This window comes from Macaca fascicularis, chromosome 17, assembly GCF_037993035.2.
Source record: "Macaca fascicularis isolate 582-1 chromosome 17, T2T-MFA8v1.1".
Classification (NCBI taxonomy): domain Eukaryota; kingdom Metazoa; phylum Chordata; class Mammalia; order Primates; family Cercopithecidae; genus Macaca; species Macaca fascicularis.
In genome coordinates this window covers 30,645,536-30,660,478 of record NC_088391.1, presented here as the reverse complement: position 1 = coordinate 30,660,478, position 14,943 = coordinate 30,645,536, and the positions used below count along the sequence as shown (strand labels likewise).

Genomic DNA, 14,943 nt, shown 5'->3' with positions numbered 1-14,943 from the left:
CTGGTACTGTGGCTCGTGCCTGTAATCCCAATGTTTTGGGAGGCCGAGGCGGGTGGATCCTGAGGTCAAGAGATCAAGACCATACTGGCCAACATGGTGAAACTCCATCTCTACTAAAATTACAACGATTAGCTGGGTGTGTTGGTGCATGCTTGTAGTCTCAGCTACTTGGGAGGCTGAGGCAGGAGAATCGCTTGAACCTGGGAGGCAGAGGTTGCAGTGAGCTGAGATCTCACCACTGTACTCCAGCCTGGTGACAGAGTGAGACTCCATCTCAAAAAAAAAAAAAAAAAAAAAGATATTTTAAAGGAAAAGTGCCATGCATATACTTTGAAGGGTAGATAGATTTTTCAACAGCTAGAATTTGAAGAATTGAGGGGACAGAAGGCCAATACAAGTAAAGAGAAAGCATGTGCAAAGACATTAATGAGGACAAGCACAAGTGGTATTCCCGAATGCCATCTTTAGGTAGAGGATAGTCTGTATATATAGGGTGTCTGCAGGATAAAGAACTAAAAACAAGAGCTGGGAACTCATTGTGGAAATAATACAGAATGACAAGCTGCAGAGCCAATGTTCTTCTAATTAGACAGGTAATGGGGAGTTATCAAATGCTTTTTAAAGCACTGGGTTTTGGAGGCAGGTGTTGTGGAGAAGCAGTTTCTCTGGGCCTCTGGTTCTTACATGCAAAATGGTGGAATGTGCTACTCCTTCTTTAAGTCTACACACACTATAAAGGCTCCACGTTGAAAGGAGTAACACGCTTCTTGAAGATTCATCTTATATATTGTTCCCTCTCCTCAAATGTCCCATTTCAAGAAGGCAGAGGCAAAAGGTATGGCTGTATCAGTGAGGTAACTTGGTGCAACAAACATGTCTGTGCACTGGAATAGGTATAGAATGGATTGGAGCCAGGGTGATATTTAGAAATCTATTACTACTGTCCAGGTAAAAGGTAGAGGCCCACAACTAGGACAGGTGTGAGATTAGACCACACTAGAAAAGCATAGGGGAAGGAAAAAGTATAGGACTTTGCGGTGGAGGGGGAAAAAAGAAGGAAAGCACAGATAAGCACGGCTGAGCTTGCAATGATGAGTAATTGGAGGGATGATGGTGCAAATCATTTTGCATGTAACAACGTGAGGCCCAGAGAAACTGCTTGTCCACATCACCTACCTCCAAAACCCAGTGCTTTAAAAAGCCTTTGATAACTCCCCCTTACTTGTCTAGTTAGCAGAGCATTACTTTTAATGGCAAAAACTGCAATTACTGTTGCACCAACCTAATATTAACAGAAGTTAGGAGTCATGAGTTAGGAGGAGAAGTCAGTCTGGAGGTGAGCTGGTGGGAGATTATAGGTCTGGTTTGGGATCTATTGATTTTAAGGTGCCAATGGCCATCTGGTCATTACTGAGCAGGCAGTTGGATTAGATTAGAGGTAGGACTACGTTCCCAGGAATCACGCATAGTGGTGAGAATGAAATTCATGAGTAGGAGCAAGAGGGAGCTGGAGTTCTGAAGGGACTCCTTTCAGAGTGAAGCCTTGGCAAATGGCTATGTTTAAGAAGAACCTGAGGAAGAAGAGACAAGGATTGATTGATTGGAGGAGTAAGAAAGGGATCCTACTGTGCTTTGGAAATCCAGGGGTGCCAGATAGCTTATGTTTGCTCCTCCAGATTCACTCTCTACCCTTTTTCATTCTGCTGTCAGCCCCAGAGGCTACTACCCTGTATGGCATCATGACCTTTGTCTTCAGGATGCGTCTAGTCAGAGAGGATCAAGGAGTGGGGAAAGTGAGCGGTTGCCGTAAGCTGGCTGTGGTCCTTATCCAAAGGTCACTCATTGCTCCTCTCAAGGCACCTGCAAGGCCTGATTCTCTCTCCTTACAGGCTCCACAACTTTCCTTTTCCTCCTCCCTTTGGGCCCAAGAGGTAACTGCTCAGTTGCTATCTGAATTATTTCTATCCCTTGTTGTTCCCTTAACCCTGCCTTGTATTTAGTCCCTTCTAAACTCTCCTAAACTATCCTGATTTGAGTGTTCTGTTTCCTGTTGGAACCCAGACTGATATACTTGTTATACCTGGTAAATCCTAACATGAACAGTAAGTGTTGACTAGGCCTATGACTGGGAATACTGAGGTTGTTCTATCCTTAATCAATAGCTCCTTTTACTGATTGGCATCAGCAGCAAAATTTAATTTCAACCATAATTCTATCTAGTCCTTGGACTCCTGTATAGATCCTGTCATGCAACTGAGTAAGGGGGGCCATTGGTAATCAAATTGAGCTGCCTAAAGTGAATCCCACACTTTTATAAAGATGCTGATTTATGCATGAAGAAAGTAAGTACACCCACAGATAAAAGGGAGGTATCCCTAGGTCTTGATTCACTCCAGATCCTACCAACGAAGTCCTCAGGCTTACTGACTCTCTTCCTCTAAATGTTTTAATCAAATCAGCTGAAGCCATCTATCTATCACCTACAGTTAGCCTTAATCTTGTTTCTAGAACCATTTCTGGCCCTAGGTAGGTGGGCATAATGTTATTCATTGATTCTACACTGATTCACTCTTACTCCTCATCCTGCATTGATGTGGGGAACTCAGTCCCTAGTACTGTGTACCTACCTGCTTTGTACCTTCACTTCCAGGTTCTGAATTTTACTGCTGGAATTTCTTGACCTGAGCATTCCATCCATGTAAAGCACTGGTGATTGCTCGCACTCTCCCAAAATGGGTGCATACCCTGGATCTTGAGTACTGAGTCTAGTCAGCAGTCTTTGTCTTGGACTAACTTTTTGGTTGTGGATCTGTCTTGGACACTTACATCCTCATGTGCTCATTTTAGAATCAGATTGCTGTGCTCTGAGACTCACTTACAATCTAACCCAGCAGATCTGTCTTCATTCCTGAACCTGACAGGACATAATATGGCTCATTTCATTGCCACACAAGGTTTCCAGGAGATTAGTGGTATTAAGTACATTTTTCACACTATGCTATGTGTTTTGCAAAACTGTAAGCATGGACATTCCCCATATGTCAATTCAATAAGGAAGTTATTATTCTTGTTTTACCATGAAATAATAGAAGCTCCAATATGTTAAACAGCTTTCCCTAAATATGGAAAGGAAAAACCGGTACCAGCCACTGCAAAAACATACCAAATTGTAAAGATCATTGACACTGTCAAGAAACTGCATCAACTAACGGGCACAATAACCAGCTAGCATCATAATGACAGGATTAAATTCACACATAACAATATTAATCTTAAATGTAAACAGGCTAAATGCCCCAATTAAAAAACACAGACTGGCAAATTGGATAAAGTGTCAAGACACATGGGTGTGCTGTATTCAGGAGACCCATCTCACATGCAGGGACACCTAGGCTCAAAATAAAGAGATGGAGAAAAATTTACCAAGCAAATGGAAAGCAAGAAGAAGCAGGGGGTGCAGTCCTAGTCTCTGATAAAACAGACTTTAAACCAACAAAGATCAAAAAAGATAAAGAAGAGTATTACACAATGGTAAAGGCATTGATGCAACAAAAACAGCTAGCTAACTATCCTAAATATATATGCACCCAATACAGGAGCACCCAGAATCATAAAGCAAGTTCTTAGAGACCTACAAAGAGACTTAGACTCTCACACAATAGTAGTGGGAGACTTTAATACCCCACTGTCAATACTAGACAGATCAATAAGACAGAAAATTAACAAGGATATTCAGGACTTGAACTCAGCTCTGGACCAAGCAGACCTAATAGACATCTACAGAACTCTCCACTCCACATCAACAGAATATGCATTTTTCTCAGCATTATATTACACTTATTCTAAAATTCACCACATAATTGGAAGTAAAACACTCCTCAGCAAATGCAAAAGAATGGAAATCATAACAAACTGTCTCTCAGACCACAGTGCACTCAAATTAGAACTCAGGATTAAGAAACTCACTAGAAACCACACAACTCCATGGAAACTGAACAACCTACTCCTGAATGACTACTAGGTAAATATTGAAATTAAGGCAGAAATAAATAAGTTCTGTGGAACCAATGAGAATAAAAACACAATGTACCAGAATCTCTGGGACACAGCTAAAGCAGTGTTTAGAGGGAAATGTATAGCACTAAATGCGCACAGGAGAAAGCGAGAAAGATCTAAAATTGACACCCTAACATCACAGTTAAAAAGAACCAGAGAAGCAAGAGCAAACAAATTCAAAAGCTAACAGAAGACAAGAAATAACTAAGATCATAGCAGAAGTGAAGGAGATAGAGACACAAAAAACCCTTCAAAAAAAATCAATGAATCCAGGAGCTGGTTTTTTGAAAAGATTAAAAATAGATAGACCACTAGCCAGACTAATAAAGAAGAAAAGAGAGAAGAATCAAATAGATATAATAAAAAATGATAAAGGGGATATCACCACTGATCCCACAAAAATACAAAAAAAAAAAAAAAAAAAGAACTACCATCAGAGAATACTATAAACACCTCTGCGCAAATAAACTAGAAAATCTAGAAGAAATGGATAAATTCCTGGACACATACACCCTCCCAAGACTAAACCAGGAAAAATTTGAACCCCTGAATAGACCAATAACAAGTTCTGAAATTGAGGCAGTAATTAATAGCCTACCAACCAAAAGAAATCCCAGGACCAGATGGATTCACAGCCGAATTCTACCAGAGATACAAAGAGGAGCCGGTACCATTCCTTCTGAAACTATTCCAAACAATAGAACAAGACGTACTCCTCCCTAAGTCATTTTATGAGACCAGCATCATCCTGATGTCAAAATCTGGCAGAGACACAACAACAACAAAAAATGTCAGGCCAACACCCCTGATGAACATCAGTGTGAAAATTCTCAATAAAATACTGGCAAACCGAATCTAGCAGCACATCAAAAAGCTTATCCACGATTATCAAGTAGGCTTCATCTCTGGGATGCAAGGCTGGTTCAACATATGCAAATCAATCAACATAATCCATCACATAAACAGAATCAATGACAAAAACGACATGATTATCTCAATAGATGCAGAAAAGGCGTTTGGTAAAATTCAACACCCCTTCATGCTAAAAACTCTCAATAAACTAGGTATTGATGGGACGTATCTCAAAATAATAAGAGCTGTTTATGACAAACCCACAGCCAATATCATACTGAATGGGCAAAAACTGGAAGCATAACCTTTGAAAACCGGCACAAGACAAGGATGTCCTCTCTCACCACTCCTATTCAGCATACTATTAGAAGTTCTGGCTAGGGTAATCAGGCAAGAAAAAGAAATAAAGTGTATCCAAATAGGAAGAGAGGAAGGCAAATTGTCTCTGTTTGCAGATGACATGACTGTATATTTAGAAAACCCCATCAACTAAGCCCAAAATCTCCTTAAGCTGATAAGCAACTTCAGCAAAGTCTCAGGATACAAAATCAATGTGCAAAACTCAAGCAGTCCTATACATCAATAATAGACAGAGAGCCAAATCATGAGTGAACTCCCATTCACAATTGCTACAAAGAGAATACAATACCCAGGAATACGACTTACAAGGGATGTGAAGAACCTCTTCAAGGAGAACTACAAACCACTGCTCAAGGAAATAAGAGAGGACACAAACAAATGGAAAAACATTCCATGCTTATGGATAGGAAGAATCAATATCGTGAAAATGGCTATGCTGCCTAAAGTAATTTATAGATTCAACGCTATGCCCATCAAGCTACCATTGACTTTCTGCACAGAATTAGACAAAACTACTTTAAATTTCATATGGAACCAAAAAAGAGCCGAGATAGCCAAGACAATCCTAAGCAAAAAGAACAAAGCTGGAGGCATCACACTACCTGACTTCAAACTATACTACAAGGCTACAGTAACCAAAACAGCATGGTAATGGTACCAAAACAGATATATAGACCAATGGAACAGAACAGAAGCCTCAGAAATAACACCACACATCTACCACCATCTGATCTTTGACAAACTTGACACAAACAAGCAATGATGAGAAGGATTCTTTATTTAATAAATGGTGTTGGGAAAACTGGCTAGCCATATGCAGAAAACTGAAACTGGATCCCTTCCTTACACCTTATACAAAAATTAACTCAAGATGGATTAAAGACTTAAATGTAAGACCTAAAACAATAAAAATCATAGAAGAAAACCTAGGCAATACCATTCAGGACATTGGCATGGGCAAAGACTTTGTGACTAAAACACCAAAAGCAATGGCAACAAAAGCCAAAATTGACAAATGGGATCTAATTAAACTAAAGAGCTTATGCACAGCAAAAGAAACTATCATCAGAGTGAACAGGCAACCTACAGAATGGGAGAAAATGTTTGCAATCTATCCATCTGACAAAGGGCTAATATCCAGAATCTACAAGGAACTTGAACAAATTTACAAGAAAAAAACAAACCACCCTATCAAAAAGTGGGTGAAGGATATGAACAGACACTTCTCATAAGAAGACATTTATGTGGCCAATAAACATCTCAAAAAAAAAAAAAAAAAAAAACAACTCATCATCACTGGTCATTAGAGAAATGCAAATCAAAACCACAATGAGATACTATCTCACACCAGTTAGAATGGCAATCATTAAAAGGTCAAGAAACACCACATGCTGGAGAGGATGTGATGAAATAGGAACAGTTTTACACTGTTGGTGGGAGTGTAAATTAGTTCAACCATTGTGGAAGACAGTGTGGCCTAGTTCCTCAAGGATCTAGAACAAGAAATACCATTTGACTCAGCAATTCCATTAGGGGGTATATACCCAAACAATTATAAATCATGCTACTATAAAGACACATGCACATGCATGTTTATTGCAGAGAGCCAAATCATGCTAAATGAGCAAAGAAGAAAGCGAGAAAGATCTAAAATCGACACCCTAACATCACAGTTAAAAAGATTTTTAACTTTGTGGCATGTTTATTGCAACACTATTCACAATAGCAAAGACTTGGAACCAACCCAAATGCCCATCAATGATAGACTGGATAAAGAAAATGTGGCACATATACACTGTGGAATATTATGCAGCCATTAAAAAGGATGAGCTCATGTCCTTTGCAAGGACATAGATGAATCTGGAAACCACCATTCTCAGCGAACTAACACAGGAACAGAAAACCAAACACTGCATGTTCTCACTCATAAGTGGGAGTTGAACAATGAGAACACATGGACACATGGAGGGGAACATCACACACCATGGCCTGTCAGGGGGTAGGGGGGCTATCGGAGGGATAGCATTAGGAGAAATACCTAATGTAGATGACGGGTTGATGGCTACAGCAAACCACCATGGCACGTGTATATCTATGTGCGCATTCTGCACATGTATTCCAGAACTTAAAGTATAATAAAAAAAAGTTATTCTACTATTAAAAAAAAATAGCTTTGCCTAGGTAACTCAGTGGTAGAGGTGGGACAGCAGACTTCCTGGTAGGGATATCATTACAAATACAAATTACATCAATGCAAAGAAGGATGTTTGAGGAGTTCAAGGAATTTAGAGTAAAACATAAATTTCTGGCTGGAATAGTTACAGATTAGTGAAGAGACGGGTCATAAGAAACATATAGGATTCTGATAGGTCTTTATATGGCTAGTATATTAATCAGAGAACCAATAGGATGTATATGTGGATGTGGAGAATGGGAGTGAAGGAAGAGAGAGATTGCCTTAAAAAATTGGCATATGTAATTGTGGGTGCTGACAAATCTGAATTCTGCAAGGCAGGCTGGGAGGGAAGAGTTGATATTACAGCCAGAGTCCCATGGCAGTCTGGAGGCAGACTTCCTTGTTCCTTGAGAGACCTCAGTCTTTTCATCTTAAGAATTTCAACTCTTTCTCCTAAGGCCTTCAGTTGATTGGATAAGGTCCACGCATATTATGAAGACTAATTTGCTTTACTCAAAGTTTACTGATTTAAATATTAATCTCATTTAAAAAATACCTTCACAGAGACATCTAGATAGGTGCTTGACCAAATATCTGGGTACCATGGCCTGCCCAAGTTGACACATAAAATTAACCATCGAAGCTAGAAAAAGGAAAGGCAGACTTGGGTAGGCTATAAATGTTAGGTGAATGATTTGGCATTTTAAATTATGTTTGTACATATAGCACCTGGGGCATAGTAGGCACACAAATTATAATTCCGTTTCTCTGTAGAAAGATTTTGAAAGTTGTAGGTAATTGAGTAGCATGATCAAAGCAACACTTATAAAAGACTTTTTTGGCCGGGCGCGGTGGCTCAATCCTGTAATCCCAGCACTTTGGGAGGCCAAGACGGGCGGATCACAAGGTCAAGAGATCGAGACCATCCTGGCTAACCCGGTGAAACCCCGTCTCTACTAAAAAATACCAAAAAAAAAACTAGCCGGGCGAGGTGGTGGGCGCCTGTAGTCCCAGCTACTCGGGAGGCTGAGGCAGGAGAATGGCGTAAACCCGGGAGGCGGAGCGTGCAGTGAGGTGAGATCCGGCCACTGCACTCCAGCCTGGGCGACAGAGCAAGACTCTGTCTCAAAAAAAAAAACTGGTAGTATTGGTATGATGTATTGAAATAGAATAAGACAAGGAGAAGGGATAACAGAACTCCATTGCCATGGATCAGGCATGAGGGAATAGATTGATCACTTACTATGTGTCAGGTATGTGATTTAGAAATATTATCTCATGTAATGCTCATAAGCATTCTGTAAAGTAGATACTACCTGATCAATGAAAACCTGAGGCTGGGCATGGTGGCTCACACCGGTAATTCCAGCATTTTAGGAGGCCAAGGCCAGAGAAACACGTGAAGCTAGGAGTAAGAGACCAGCCTGGGCAACAAAGTGAGACTCCGTGTCTACAAAAAAATTTTAAAAATTAGCCAGGCATGGTGGCAGTCACCTATATCGTCCTAGCTTCTTGGAAGGCTGAGTCAGGAGGATTGCTTGAACCTAGGAGTTCAAGGTGGCAGAGAGCTATAATTGCACTACTGTACTCTAGCCTGGGCAAAAGAGTGAGACCCTGTCTCAATAATAATAAAGAAAGAAAACCTGAGACCTCCTCCCTCCCTCTGCCCAAATAAACTTGCCCAAGTTCTTACGATTAGTAAATGGTGGAGATAGGATTCAAGTTCAAGCCTGAACCAAACTAGGCTGTTAGTAACAAAAGATAGCAGCAATAGAACCGATTCTAATAACAATATGGAATTGAAAGAATTTGTCAACTAATAAGTCTTAGTGATGGACAGAGACAAAGAGATAACTGCACAATTTTGAAACTGGATAGACTTTTAGCAGGAGAAAACTGGATCTTCAGGAAAAGTAGGATAGTCCGTATTTGGAGGTGGTTTTAGAAGAGTTAGAGATTTGGGATTTATTCAAGAAGTGTTCATTTAATGGCAACTGTGTGCCAAGCATCATTCTAGGCCCTAGAGATCTGTCAGTGAACAAAACAGACTAACACCCCTGTCTCTACAGTTCCCAGTGTGGAGAGACAAAAAATAAATAAGTAAATAAGTTTATGTCAGCAGAAAGCATTGTGGAGAAAAGTGGGAAAGGGGAATAAGCTAGGGTCAGGGTAGTCAGGGGAGACCTCGTGGAGATTTCATTCAAGTGAAGACCTCAAGGGGGTGAGGAAACAAGTCATGTGGATGCCTGGGGGGTGGGGGGAGACACATTCTAGCCAGAAGGAACAAGAAGAGTGAGGGGAAGAAGAGTAACAGACAAGGTCAGGGTCTCATTGTGTAGGACCTTATAAATTATAAAGAATTTGGCTTTTATTCTGAACAAGATTGGTGTCATGGATGTGACTTCTATTTTAAAAGCATCACTTTGGCTGCTGTGTTTAAAAGAATGTGAAGTGGAGATGGGCATGGTGGTGCACATCTGTAGTTCAAACTACCTGGGAGGCTGAGGTGGGATGTACTGGAGTGCTCAGGAGGCTGAAGCTTCAGTGAGAATGTTCAGAATGTTCTGTGTCGGCACTGATAGGTTCAAGGCTACAGACCTCATGGTGTTCATGCACTCCAGCCTGGGTGACGAAGTGAGGTCCCAGTCTCAAAAAACAAAAAACAAAAAAACCCAAAAACCAAAAACCAAAAAAATGAGAGAGAGAGAGAGAGAGAGAGAGAGAGAAGTGGAATAAGGGCAGAAGCATCGAGATCAGTGAGGAGGCTACTATAACAACCCAGGAAGAGTTAATGGTGGCTTAGACCGGGGTGGAGGTGGTGAGAAATGGTCAGATACTAGATGTATTTTGTAAATAGCAGACCAGAAACGTTGAAGATTTGAATGTGAACTGTAAGAAGAAAATGTGTGCATTTCAGGGTAGAATATTTGTATTTAAGTAGCACTATCTAAAAGCTCCCAGTAACATTAAGACTAGAGTGTGAGGAAGGGGACAATAGTGAAGACAGAGATTTGAGAAACATTTACAGCAGTGCCATCCAAGTAAGGCAAACATTAGAGAGGGTCTCTGAAGAAAAGTGCATGTGTCCAGTTAGAATGGCAATCATTAAAAAATCAGGAAACAACAGGTGCTGGAGAGGCTGTGGAGAAATAGGAACACTTTTACACTGTTGGTGGGACTGTAAACTAGTTCAACCATTGTGGAAAACAGTGTGGCGATTCCTCAAGGATCTAGAACTAGAAATACCATTTGACCCAGCCATCTCATTATTGGGCATATACCCAAAGGATTATAAGTCATGCTGCTATAAAGACACATGCACACGTATGCTTATTGTGGCACTATTCACAATAGCAAAGACTTGGAATCAACTCAAATGTCCATCAGTGACAGACTGGATTAAGAAAATGTGGCACATATACACCATGGAATACTATGCAGCCATAAAAAAGGATGAGTTAGTGTCCTTTGTAGGGACATGGATGCAGCCGGAAGCCATCATTCTCAGCAAACTATCGCAAGAACAGAAAACCAAATATCGCATGTTCTCACTCATAGCACTCATAGGTGGGAATTGAACAATGAGATCACTTGGACACAGGAAGGGGAACATTACACATCGGGTCCTATTTTGGTGGGGGGGAAAGGTTGGTATTAGGAGATATACCTAATGTAAATGACGAGTTAATGGGTGCAGCACACCAACATGGCACGTGTATACATATGTAACAAACCTGCACATTGTGCACATGTACCCTAGAACTTAAAGTACAATAATAATAATAATAATAAAAAGAAAAGTGGGTGTGTGTACAAGATGTAAATACACAGCCAGGGAACATAATGGAGGAGATTGAATCTTTAGCAATGTGAAGGTTTAGAGAGTAGGAAGAGGAAGCAAGAGTGACAGGGGAATAGGATATTTGCCATCATCAGTTCTAACTCACTAGATTTTGTACTTTGTGACTCAGTCTTTTAAAGAGAATGAGTCAACATAGTACTATTATTGCTATTTTTGGAAGTCTCCTACTAATGGTGATATTATCCAATCCTATTTGTGATTAAGGCATTTATCATTTGCATTATCACATAACACATCTAACAGTTGACAGAACTTTGATTTGACAAATCAGAGGAGTGACTAGTATTCTTTTACCTTTTGAATGCTTTTTGTTTCAGGCTGCTTAATTTGTACATATGAAAAACGTGTTACCCTCACCTGTGATGAGCTGTCTTCTTCCCACAGGCAGTAACCTATTCCAGCTTAGATTCTTTTTTTTTTTTTTTTAATGTATAAAACACTAGGATTAATTCACTGTTCATTTTTTGTGCTTATAAATCCTTAACCTGAGTGAAAGTGGCTTTCCCTTTATGTGTTCAAAGGACTCTGTGAATTATAGTTAAAAGCGAGTGTTACATAAGCAAGGACCTCTGTGCACAAACAAGTCCAAGATTTAGCGGCAGAGTGAGGCGTCTCCTCTTTTACAGAAAGAGGCATTGAACTATTCAGAATGTTCTGTGTCGGCACTGATAGGCTCAAGGCTACAGACCTCATGGAAGTGCGGAGTTTTCAACAAATGTCCTCCAACTTGACTAATTTGGATTTGGTTTTTCCTCACAGTCCCAGGTCAGCAATAATCTTTTTTTGCTTGCATCTCATCAGCTATGCTTACCACTGTGCAAACTCGCAGTTACAATTCAGTTAGGCCTCCTCTGCATCTCTACACCCTGTGAAGCATCCCCCTTACACCCTCCCTTTTCCACAGATCACAAAATTTTTTTTCAGCCTGGGAATGCTCCCTCCACCCCTTAACCCTTTCCTACTGCTTTGTCTGGATACATTTAGTGACCTAGAACATGTTTACATTATGATTATCATCATCAAGAAATATATTCTAATGCATAATGGATTCTGGTCTAAAGATTTTTTAATTTAGAAGCTTCAGGTTTCAGAAAATATATTTGTATATTTTCTTACCAATACTAATTAACATAAAACAGACTGGAATGAACTTGTAATAGCACTAGCCAGCATCAGTTGAGAGATTACCATATGCCAAGCATTTTCTATCTTTTAACTTGTTTAATTCTTAAAACAAGCATATGAGTCAGGTATTACTGTTATACCCATTTTACAGATAGGACAACTGAGTCTCAAACCATTATTAAATGTTATTAAACACGCAGGTCATACAGCTATAAATTGGATTTGAACTCAAGCTCTCCGCAGTCTACATGGAGTTCTTACACTCCTCTGCTTCTGTACTTGCTCAAGACGAACACTTCACTTATTTTTATAGCTGAGTCCTTTGAGTTTCTTAAGGGTGAGAGCATTATTGGCATTTTGGACGGGATAATTCATGGTTGTGCAGGACAGTCAGTCCCACATTTTGTAGACTGTTTCATATCCTTAGTTCCTGGCACTGAAAGTCAGTGGTTCACTCTCTGACCTTCATCCATCATTGAGAAATGAAAAATGCCCTCATACCTTTCCAAATGTCTCCCAGTTAAATGTATCTGGCTGAGAATCTACAGGGGGAAAAGCCTGTATCAATTAAAAATAAATAAATGCATAAGCCCCTACTTCGTGTGTGTGTGTGTGTGTGTGTGTGTGTGTGTGTGTGTGTGTGTATACCAGAAGTTTTCCAAAAGTTTCATAAGTTTTTATACATAAGTTTATAACTTTTAACAACTACTATAACTTTAAAAACACAGCAACATAAATGAAAGGCAGATAAAAGAATCAGGTATGAAAATTAGGTCTTTTTTAGGTATGGCTGCAATGCTCCTCTTTATTATTTGTGAATAAACAATTTTGAGGCTAAAGATCATGTATAGTTTAATACTCATTATAAAGTAAGATAAACTCTACTGTTTACCCATCTGCCAAGCAAACTTTTTTTTTAATAGTGCAAAGGTAAACTTAAATTCAGCCTGTGCCAAATCTCAAAGTCACACATCTGAAAGTCATGATTTTTTTCCTATGTTTATTTTTGGCCGTCAAACTTCAGACCACTACACAAATGCCTGTTGCCTTTTTATCAGCTCCAATCCTTCCTTAACAAAACCATAATACGCAAAAATATTTAGTAGAGTAAAAATGAATTTTGGGGTCTTGTCTTTTCTAAGTTATGCCAGGTACCCTTAACGAGACTTTACAATTGGAGCTAAATCTTCACGGTCATCACATAACTAAACCACTTACAAGGCTGAAATGTGAACTTTTCTTAACTCCATTTTTAAATGACTCATTCTCAAGGATGTTATAACAATGCTCTGAGCTATGTACTGGGAGGAATACATTTATTTAAGGAGGAAAAAGGGTCAATTATAAGACGTATCTTGAAATAGATACACTTAGAAGTTCCATCCCCTTTTCTTCACTTAGCCTACCAGCTTTAAACAAAATATTTTATAATTTTATGATGTATCTTAGGAATTGTCAATAACATAACAACATTAGGTTTTGTTCTTGCCCTCTATTGCCTAGATGTTTTGCAATATGCTCTCAGTGCTTGAATAACATAGCAGATGAGATGCCTTGATGTCCCTGAGGACTTAAAATTTAGGCCTCTTATTATTAGAACCATTTAATGATGACGTTGAGATTTAAAATAAGAATATCCCTTTGAAAGCTATGATATGACAGACAAACCTACATACCCTGTGATAGAGCAGAGTGTTGAAATACATATTATAAATCAGGCAAAATGAAAGCAACTCACAAAAAATGTTTTAGTAGTTTCTTAACATTTGATTTATTGAAACTTCCCTAAAATAATTTTATACCTGAGAAAATAAGGCAGATCATACTTTAGAAAATACCTTATCCATGTGTGTATGCATTTTTATTTCATTTTTAAACATCTAACATGTCACCCATTTTTACTTACCCTTTCTTTGAGTAAGGGTTAGAGATAGCTAAGAGAAATAGGGCATTGCTTGCACTTTCCAGGCCCTTTTTTGTGAAAGAATATGGCAGTATTCTGTAACTGGAATTTCTGGTGGCTTCCTGCCAGGGGAGTTTGCTTAACTTGATCTGTGAAAAAGAGCAAACTACTGGATCTGAATAGGTTTCAAATTCCTTATGAAGGTGAAAATGGTCCTTAAAGTATAAAAGGATCTTGTTGGTGAGAAATAAAGAGCACTTTACCTTAAATTAAAATTTTTTATCTGCAAAAGGCTGAATGGATTAAAGGGAGACAGAATAACAAGAGTGAAATGTTTAGGAGAAGCTCAAGATGAAAAAAAATCTATTACTGTAGAATGAGGGTTCTACCTAGAAAAATATAGATGAACTGGACTAGGAGTTTAGAATAAGGCATGTAACCTAATCATTCACTAATTCAACAAATATTTGAGCAGATATTACAATAAGTAAGACATGGTCTCAAGCTCTGCTATGCACTGGAACTGAGTATTGAACCAAGGGCTCAAGAGTCAGGAGTGGTTTTCTGAACTGGGTTTGGAACAGTGATAAGGAGTCTAGCTAGATAAGG

At 39.3% G+C, this 14,943-nt stretch overlaps 1 long non-coding RNA gene across 3 annotated transcripts in view; it reads right to left on the bottom strand.

The window, feature by feature from the left end:
• Positions 1–14,943, bottom strand: part of LOC135968113 (uncharacterized) — a 96,530-nt gene that overhangs the window by 54,985 nt on the left and 26,602 nt on the right. The window lies entirely within an intron of this gene.